This window comes from Octopus bimaculoides, chromosome 9, assembly GCF_001194135.2.
Source record: "Octopus bimaculoides isolate UCB-OBI-ISO-001 chromosome 9, ASM119413v2, whole genome shotgun sequence".
Taxonomy (NCBI): Eukaryota; Metazoa; Mollusca; class Cephalopoda; order Octopoda; family Octopodidae; genus Octopus; species Octopus bimaculoides.
In genome coordinates, this window is record NC_068989.1 from 50,454,600 (window position 1) to 50,464,042 (window position 9,443).

The following is a 9,443-nucleotide window of genomic DNA, read 5'->3' on the forward strand; positions in this document are numbered from 1 at the left end:
TTTTAATAATCCTGTTGGGTATCTTTGAGATCAGAGCATGAATAGTCACTCAAATTCATATACCGTTAGCAGTGAGATTTGACTGGTATGCGGCTGCCAGACATCTGCCACTGAAGAGATTAAGCACATCGAAATCACATGATCCTGCGGTTTTGGCGCCCGTAGTAGGCCAGCGATTTAAATATGCGTGCTTTTATGCACCGGGCGTCCATATGAGGGATAGTCCCAAGGTAAATAGTGCAGTATTCGGTGCTCTGACAATGCATCCGTGTTAACTTAGATATAAGGATTGACTCCTGCAATTAATACTGCTTCTTTGGCGAATAACCTTTTAAGAAGGCTGCTGGCTACTGACGACATCATTTCTTGAATATTCACTTAAATTCCATATACTTTTGGCACTGAAATTTGACTGGTATGCTGCTATAGGTTATATACTGCCTAGAACATGTTCTCACATATCTTAAAGAAACCTTCTAAGACTTCTTGCAGAATACATGGTGGTACATGTCTGCTGATCGACAATGAGTGTCTTAATTCCAGGAAACTCTCTGTTACGTAGATAGGAACTTGACTGTCAAACACACCAATTACCACAAGAGCAATTGCCAACTTTATTTTGTAGGATATTTCTATCTCTCAGGCTATGGATGATGCACTCTTTAGCAAATTTATTGCAGTATCTATAATTTTCACTGTCTTTTTCTCCCTGTACAATCATATCTGGTTCTATTGCCTCAACAGCACGGTACTCAATCGTACGTAAATCTCCTAAAGTCCTGTGATCATTCACTATCACAACCTCTCTCTTCCGTTTATATTATGATTTATTACTATGAACGTTGTTGTTGCTATTATTATTATGATAATAATAATAATAATAATAATAATAATAATAATAATAATAATAATAATAATAATAATAATAATAATAATAATAATAATAATTATTATTATTATTATTAGTAGTAGTAGTAGTAGTAGCAGCAGCAGGAGTAACTGTCGTTGTGATAGTAGTAATATTTGCATAGCTTCAAATGAGTTTCCATGTCGCATTAATTACATATCTGAGAATGGTATTAAGTCTCATTTAGGCAAACATTATAACAAGTTATTCATCAATATACGATGAAATATGATTAAAACTAAACAAACGGAAAAAAAACTAAATGATAAAACTCTGCGTTCACTTACAAACAAAATTGTTAATATAAATGAAAAAAAAACCGCATTGAATAGTCCCAACACTTTCTTTTGTTTTTTTCAATGGTATCTTGTTTTGCATAATTTTGTTTCATTGGTTTGTTTCCTTTTCTGTCTAACTGTATCAATAAATACTGTAATATACTAAGTTTATGATTTGTTGACACAGTAAAAGTAAATTATAAAAACAATCACGTCTAAAACATTGAAATTCTAATTTGTTTGATATGAGGACAGATTTATGAAATTTGCTTTATTTCAGAATTAATGAAAATAACAACACCGGCAGTAAAGAATGGAAGAAAAATCATCGGCAGTGATGGGTGAATAGATTTAAAGTTGGTACGAATACGTGCAAGAGTGCCTGTAGTGTAAGAACTTTGCTTCCTAGCCACATGGTCCAGGGTTCAGCCCCACTGAGTGGCACCTCGGTGAAGTGACTTCTTCGATAATACCAGATCGACCAAAGCCTTGCGATTGGACTGGTAGATATAATGTGAAAAAATTCCATTGTGTATGTATATATATATATATATATATATATATATATATATATATATATATATATATATATATATATAACGGAAACTGAAAGAAGCCCATCATGTATAAATATGTGTGTGTGTGTGTGTGTGTGTGTGTGTGTCATTATATCGTTGTGTCCTCGCGGCCATCGCTTTACAACTGGTGTTTGTTCTGTTTACGAAGCCGTATCCACGAAACTTTCTAAAAAAAAAGCAGATCACTAGAAACATTACCGGACTTTGGCATTGCGTAATGATGACAATTTACAAGACTTGGCCCTTCAAGGCAGTGCTCCAGAACACCGCAGCAAGCGACGAAGTCAACCCATTTCTAATGAAATAACTTGCAGTCGTAGGAGATAGAATAACCGGTGTCAGTTTGAAACTAGATACGTAGAAAGTCAATTTCATTGCTTTGGCTGGCGTCGTTGAAACTGGTTCGGTCTATTGGCTAGATGAAAGTAACTGAGATGAGATTAGACGATGAGCAGGCTATGTCAAGTATGAACTGCAGCAAACTATCCAGGAAACGTCTTATACTTTTGACGAACAGAAATATCGCCTCTGTTATAAAGCATAATTTAACCGTCGTACATTGCTCCATTTTTTTGCCTGATCGGACTGGAGATGGTTCGTTTTCTCATAAAGAACTGCTTCCACTGGTAAGGTGTATCCTCTGCTACCGAGAACCTCTGCTTTGGAAATTTAAAATACTGAAGTTGTTGATGCACAACTACACATCGAAGCCACGGACTTTTAAAACAATCATTGGATATGGCTGCCGTTAGTCAGGCAAATTTTCCAAACGCCCGTATCTTTGTAGTCTGGTTGAGCAAATCATATGACTGAGTACTTGGCGGGTGGAACACTGTAAATCAATTACAGCCTTTTCTAGTTGGGTAATTCAGCTGGTGGAACTTGCAAGATGTACATTCTATCAAAGACTAGTGGTAGGGATAGGTGAAAATGTTATGCTAAAAATTACGGAGTTCAAGAAAAATCAACTGGCATTCTCTTTCAGAGGACTCTAGGCCAAGGGACTATTGAGAACTTTCCGAAGTTACTGACGTAGAGTGCTAATGGAGATTATTTCGGATACGAGTTAACCTTTATGGTTATGGGAGTAACCGTAACCAGGATTTTAAGAAATGTGAACAAGGCGTCGGTGAAATTCTTGAAGAAATCCTGCTATCGCTCATATCCATTTGCAGTAATGCTCGCCAGCAGGTAGTTTTCACTGCCTGTTGGCAATGCAGACATAGTTTGCCTGGTGGATGCTGCTGTAATGTCTGGATGTAGGCAATTTCTTGTTCTGCTAATCTACATCTTGTTTTGCAACTGCTACATGTAATGAGGATGAAAATGGGCAAGAAGTTGTTGCCCTCCTGAAATTTTGTTTCAAGAAAGCATTAAACAGCAAGCAGACAAGACTAAAAGACCAACAGACAGGACACAACCTAACAACAAAGAGAACATAAATAACACCAACTAAATATACGGCTCGCACAACAACAATAGCAACAAACTTCCCCTACATTTACGTGTGCTAGTGAAAACAAAAATCTGCATCAGGTCATCTAGATCATATCTAGAGACAGTCTTCTGTGGTATTGAGCAGAATATTTGCCGTAGCCTATATTTTATACTAAGACAAAATAAAACATACTGACACTTCCAGTCATTTAAGATCAGAAGCTATGAGAGCCAATACCTAGTACTGGGTATTTATTATTATTATTATTATTATTATTATTATTATTATTATTATTATTATTATTATTACTATTATTATCATATTAATATTGCATAATTTCTGGATCTTTGAACAGGATTGTAATATTTTAAGTTAGTTGCTAATTTGATAAGATTGATCGAATGTTTGGTAGCATAAAACATCTAATGGGGAAAGGAACGCGAGCGATAATGTCTGTAATATGTTATACAATGCGCAGCACGACAGTGGCATAGCCTGTTAAGAACAATAAATTTTCACCAAAATATTCTAGAAAGTGTCTACGAAGATTTATTTCTACAACAGCGAAAGCTCTACGAGACATTAATAATAGGGGAAAGGGAAGATGTCTATCTACCTCAAGGACGTTTAACTGTGATTCGAAAATTGTCGGTTATGCTGAAGCCCTTGAACTTGAAATATTAGTAGCAGAACCAGAAAATCTGATTAAATCTAATCATATTCATTCTCATGGTTTTTACTAATCTTATAAAATTGGAATTAAAGCATTGAATGTAATATATATGTCAATCAGTTAAAGCTAAAAGAGGACATACATTCATCCGAGTAGCACAAAATTGCATTACAATGTTTTAATTATTTAACACAAAGCTTAATGCATGGGAATGATTGATATCTAAATTTTAGATTGAAAAATCTGCAGAAAATTACCGATCCTCATAACGTCATTGTGGTACAGGTAAATAGAAGCACATGTAGATGTTGTTCTAAATGTCAATATTGTGAATGTAAGCATGCACAAATTTGCACTTCTTGAAGAAAATTCATCTTAAAATTTTGGAAAAAATGTCATTGTTGGGCAGTATTCTAATCCACGATGAATGGTTGAGGAAGCTAAAACAGAATTTTGCGAGTATTTAGGAAATACTTCTATGATCAGTGTAAAACTCAATAATGTTTATGGTGAAATGCAAATTAAGACTGACAACCAAGCAATTATAATGCCTCTTAAATCCTGATGGATTTGAATAAACCGAAATTTTGAAAATGTAATCTCAAACTAAAATAATTTGATGGATTATTCATTGGAATTGTTGGGAAGTTTTACACATTATTGGAAACTGATAAGACGATAGATGGTGTGCGTGTTGTTGATGTGGAATGTAATAAAAATATCATGGCTTGTTTGGTATGGACGTGATGAATACTGATAGTTCAACATTAACTCTTGTGACTGAAGCTCCAGGATAATTTTGGAGTATAAAATGATTTAAGCATAACAATCTTCAGAAAGGAAATTAATATCAGGCCATGTTCTTTCTATCCAAGAATATTGTCAATAGACATTGAACCATTAGTCATAATGATATTGAAGAAACTAATTAAGAATGTTCTGTGAACTGTTCCTATTCGTAAATGTGCCTCTCCGATATTTGCTCTGACCAAGGCTGAGTGAAATTTTAGAATATAAGGAAACTATAAAATATGTTAAAAGAAAGAGTCTGTTCTGATTTTTATCCAAATATTGAATCGATCCATTAATGTCTTTCGAACATGAATTAGTTTCCTAAATTCAAATTAAAGGTATATTATCAGATAGAAATGTCTAAAATACACTAATAGGTCCTTTTACAATAACAAAGGTGAACGTAGCTTCAATAGGAAATTAAAGCAGGCAGTACTACGCGTCAGAGATCATTTGAACATGTTGATGTGGTATGGCATTTATACTGATATTATTTATGAAGATGAAATATTTATTGGTGTTAAAACTTTTGGAAATCTATATATCAAAGTAGATAAGATCATAAAAGTTTAGAATTATCAGACACGGTGATTAATTGCGATAAATGTGTTAGAGACTGATTAATTGTCTTCAGAGAATATAGACTAACAAAGGAAAATATATCAGCAGATCATTGTTCAGTAGTAAGAAGTATAGACGTAAAATCTACCAAGGGATAAGAAGTAATTAGAGTCTTTTCTCTGACTTGTTAATTTCTCTGGAAGTGGCTCTGGCTATTATTTTGACTGTATTCGCACTTGTATTGTTTCGTGAACCTGATGTCCCATTTTCATTGAGAACGTAATCACAGAATGTATTGGAGTACACCAATCTGATACTAGTATTGAAGTCAGTGATCCATCTATTTATGATGTCACAAAATAACTTAACAATTGATGGAAATGAAAAGTCAATATCAGGAATAATTTCATAAAGAAGTTGAAAGAGGAACCTGAAGTATGGAGAAAGGCACAGGGGCACGGCATGTTTTGGTTGGCGTAATGTTTATATTGGTCTTAAGTTATAGGTCACTAGAATTTATTTGAAGCATTTGTGGTTTGTCGAAGTTAGTATCTACTCAATTTATGTGATCTTAAAAATGATAGTATTTCAGAAGGTAATATCTTATGGAAACAGTTCACAAATAGTACCCGTTAATACTGACTTATATACTAATAATGCTGCTTTTGATTAAAACGTATCGAGTCGGTGATGGTATTTCATCTATTCTTCATTTGAGCAAGCTGATCTCCAAGAGGACAGTCAAAGTAAAGCTTATAAATCTTCTTGATCTCTGGTGTTATTGTACCTTTTTGAGCCTTCACAATAAATTGTCCACAGACATAACAAAACATGCCAGGACGATTTCTACACTGTCTTGACATTGTTAATATTGTAAGACAAGTAAGGAAATAGATACAAACGGTTATACTTAGATTGAATTTGAGATTATGAAACATTTCATCAGGCCAATTATGACTGGACAATTTGAGATGTTGAAATATCTATTTCATCAGAAAAAAACTTGATTGGTTAATTTAAGATGATGAAATATTGCATCTGAATTATGCAGCAATGAATAATGTAGTTTATTATAAATGTGTTTCCATGTTGTAAATTAAATAAATGCATATACGTCATTAACAAGAATTTCTATATAATGTTTGAGCTAAAACACCAAACTTCCTCATCTTGAAAACTGTACGTGATGTCAAAACACTAATTGTATATTTGAAATCAGCATTGAAAACTACATTAAGTACACCTTGACATATGATTGATGAAACATGTTTGTTGACCAGGGTAAACTTAAACTAACGATGATGACGATCCACGGGCTTCAAATTGTAGCATTAAATTCAGTAACAACAGCATTTTTGAGTATGATCCACTTCCATATTCCTAGTGATGGTCACAGTCGTTGACGTCAAGTCTTCTTTGTTGTCTTGATCGTTTGTTGTTATCGCCTTTGACGTCGTCGTATAATTAGTAATAGTATACCTTTGGGGCGCTGGCAGAATCATTTGCATGTCGCACAAAATGCTCAGTAGCATTTCTACAGGCTCTTCACGTTCTGAGTTTAAATTCAGCGGAATTCAGCTTTTCTTTTCATTATTTATGAGTCGGTAAAACAAGTACCGGTCCAATATTGGGATGATGTAATCGAATTATCTCCTTCTGTGACATTGCTAGCCTTGTACCAAAATTTGAAAAGATGATGATGATGATGCGAAGTCGTATCAGCCTAATTAGGTAGGAAGATACATATTGGCACGCGTACCAACATCGGTATCATGGAGAGAGAGGCCTTCATGCATACACCAATTCTAGGGTCCATAAAAAAATATGAAAGACGTGCAAAAAAGCATGTGCAAAATATGGCCACCATAGGCCGACGGAGGTCCTGTATATTAAAGTACATCCTGCCCTATCTTTTTTATGTTTCCTCTGATTAAACAATCTGATGAGCGCCCTCCTTTTCATGGCATTGGAATTTCATGATAGAGACTTTGACTGCTATTTCCTACATGCTGAGCAACCATGTGGGGACTTTTTCGTTTAAAAGCAATACCACGTAGATGGGGATATACAGAAGGGGACAAACGTTTTTTTTTTTCTTTGCTGCCTTCTACAATGTTTGGCTTTATTACAAGCAATCGGCCCACGTCACTGGTGGAAAATTAACTTTGTTTCTTCATCTTCCAGACTTTGAGGCCCAATAAATTTAAATGGTAAAATATGTTTTCTCTCTACTTCTCAGACCAACTGGTGAAAAGAAACCCAGAAAACAAAGAGATGAAAGACATATTTTCCTGACATTATCTCCTGTAGTGATCTTTTCATTACTGGTTGTAAACCAACGCAAATTCAGTAACCAACCACGAAGTAATCCGTTCTTACCATAAATAATGTGTATAGAATATTTGGTTGCGACTTACAGACATGAAATTCAATTTCTTGAAGGTCAGGTGGGATTGAAAAATCGCCGTTTTTTTTTTTTTTTTGTAATTACATATCAGATACCATCATTGCAGATGTTTTGTAATTTACCTTATCATCTTGTGTATTGTAGAATATTGGGAATAGAGTACAGTATCAAATGTAGAACAAGCTAAACATGTGGGATGATGTGGTAGTGTGTGCAAAACTGAGGTTGTGTACTACTTAGGTTATTTCCTTTCTAACTTCCATATTCACCTCTGTCAACATTCAGAATGTTCTTCTTTTAATTCCATATTTCCAACCAGTTTCAAAGATTTAGAGCTTTAAATTACATCCAAGTATTTAATTTGTATCATTCTAATACGTGGCTATCTTTTTCAAGCTGGTTTCTCTTTATCAAAGCTCACCAGTAATTTTATTTCATATATGCTTAAAAATCAGTTTATATTTTATCCATCAGTGATAACTTCACTGACAATTGAATTATTTACCAGAGCACCAGAAAATGTCCGGCTATGGTCATGCGATTGATATTTACTTTTATATGCTCTGTATGAGCTACTAGCAGTTACCTGCGAAACAGTGTCCTTAACATACCAGATTTATTTCCATTAACATTTGGAAACATCTGTGTGAGAGAAAGTGTTAAAACAAACTCAATAAAATAAAATATGTACCATGTTTTAAAGCATATACACCGCACTTAACAATGGATAATGGTAGCCAAGATTCAGTAAATTAAATATTTCAAATACAGGCAGATACCTATTCACACATATATAAACACACTCAAACATGAGTCTGTGCGTCTGGATGCGTGTATATATATTGACGATTGTGTGTGTGTGTGTGTGCGTGTGTGTGTGTGTGTGTGTGAATATATGCATGTGGTTGTGTTTGTGTGTGCGTGATTTCACAAAGCTTATCAACTCCAAATGCGATGAATGGAAGTTTGATGGAAAGAAGAAAGACGAATAGAGTAAAAAGGATTGAAAATCCATGCAAAGATAAGTGAATCACAGCAGAAACATGTTAATCCTTTTTATAGAAATTCTACTTACAATTGAAAACCGTTAATGATTATCACACAATGCTTATTTACATTGCTATATATTAAAATTCTCTCTCTACGCTCTCGGCAAAATCAGAGGAATAGAAATTATAAAACCAAAATGATTTCTGGTTTGGAGATTTAGAAAATTCTTCATACAATTAATTGAATATGAAAATGAAATTATTTGAAATAAAATAGTTTAAAATTTTACTCACACACACACGCGAAAGCACACACACATATATATATACAGCAACAATTACACACACATACATATAAATGTACATACACATACACAAGCGCACAGTCACACACACATGCGCACACAAACACTCAGACACACACAATCACATGCACACACATACACTCACGCACACAAGCACATATACTGGGTCTAAAACATATGCTACCATCATTTTAAGAATTTCTTAAAGTTTGACTTAAATAATATCGGTAAGGCGATAAAAGATACGTACGAACGGAAATTCTCATGAGATTTACTGATTAATCAGAGAAATATATTGCTCAAAGTATTTATTTCGTAATAAATGAAAAGCTGAATGAAATTTTGCTTTATAAAATTGTTCTATACATCATTGATTTTTCGCAAATACCTTAAAGTTTTATGTTCATTTTTTCCCCTTTGTTATGTGCAGTGTTTTATATTCGCTGTCGTTATACACGTATGTATACTGACATCGCATGTGCATGGATAACACTGTATATATATATATATATATA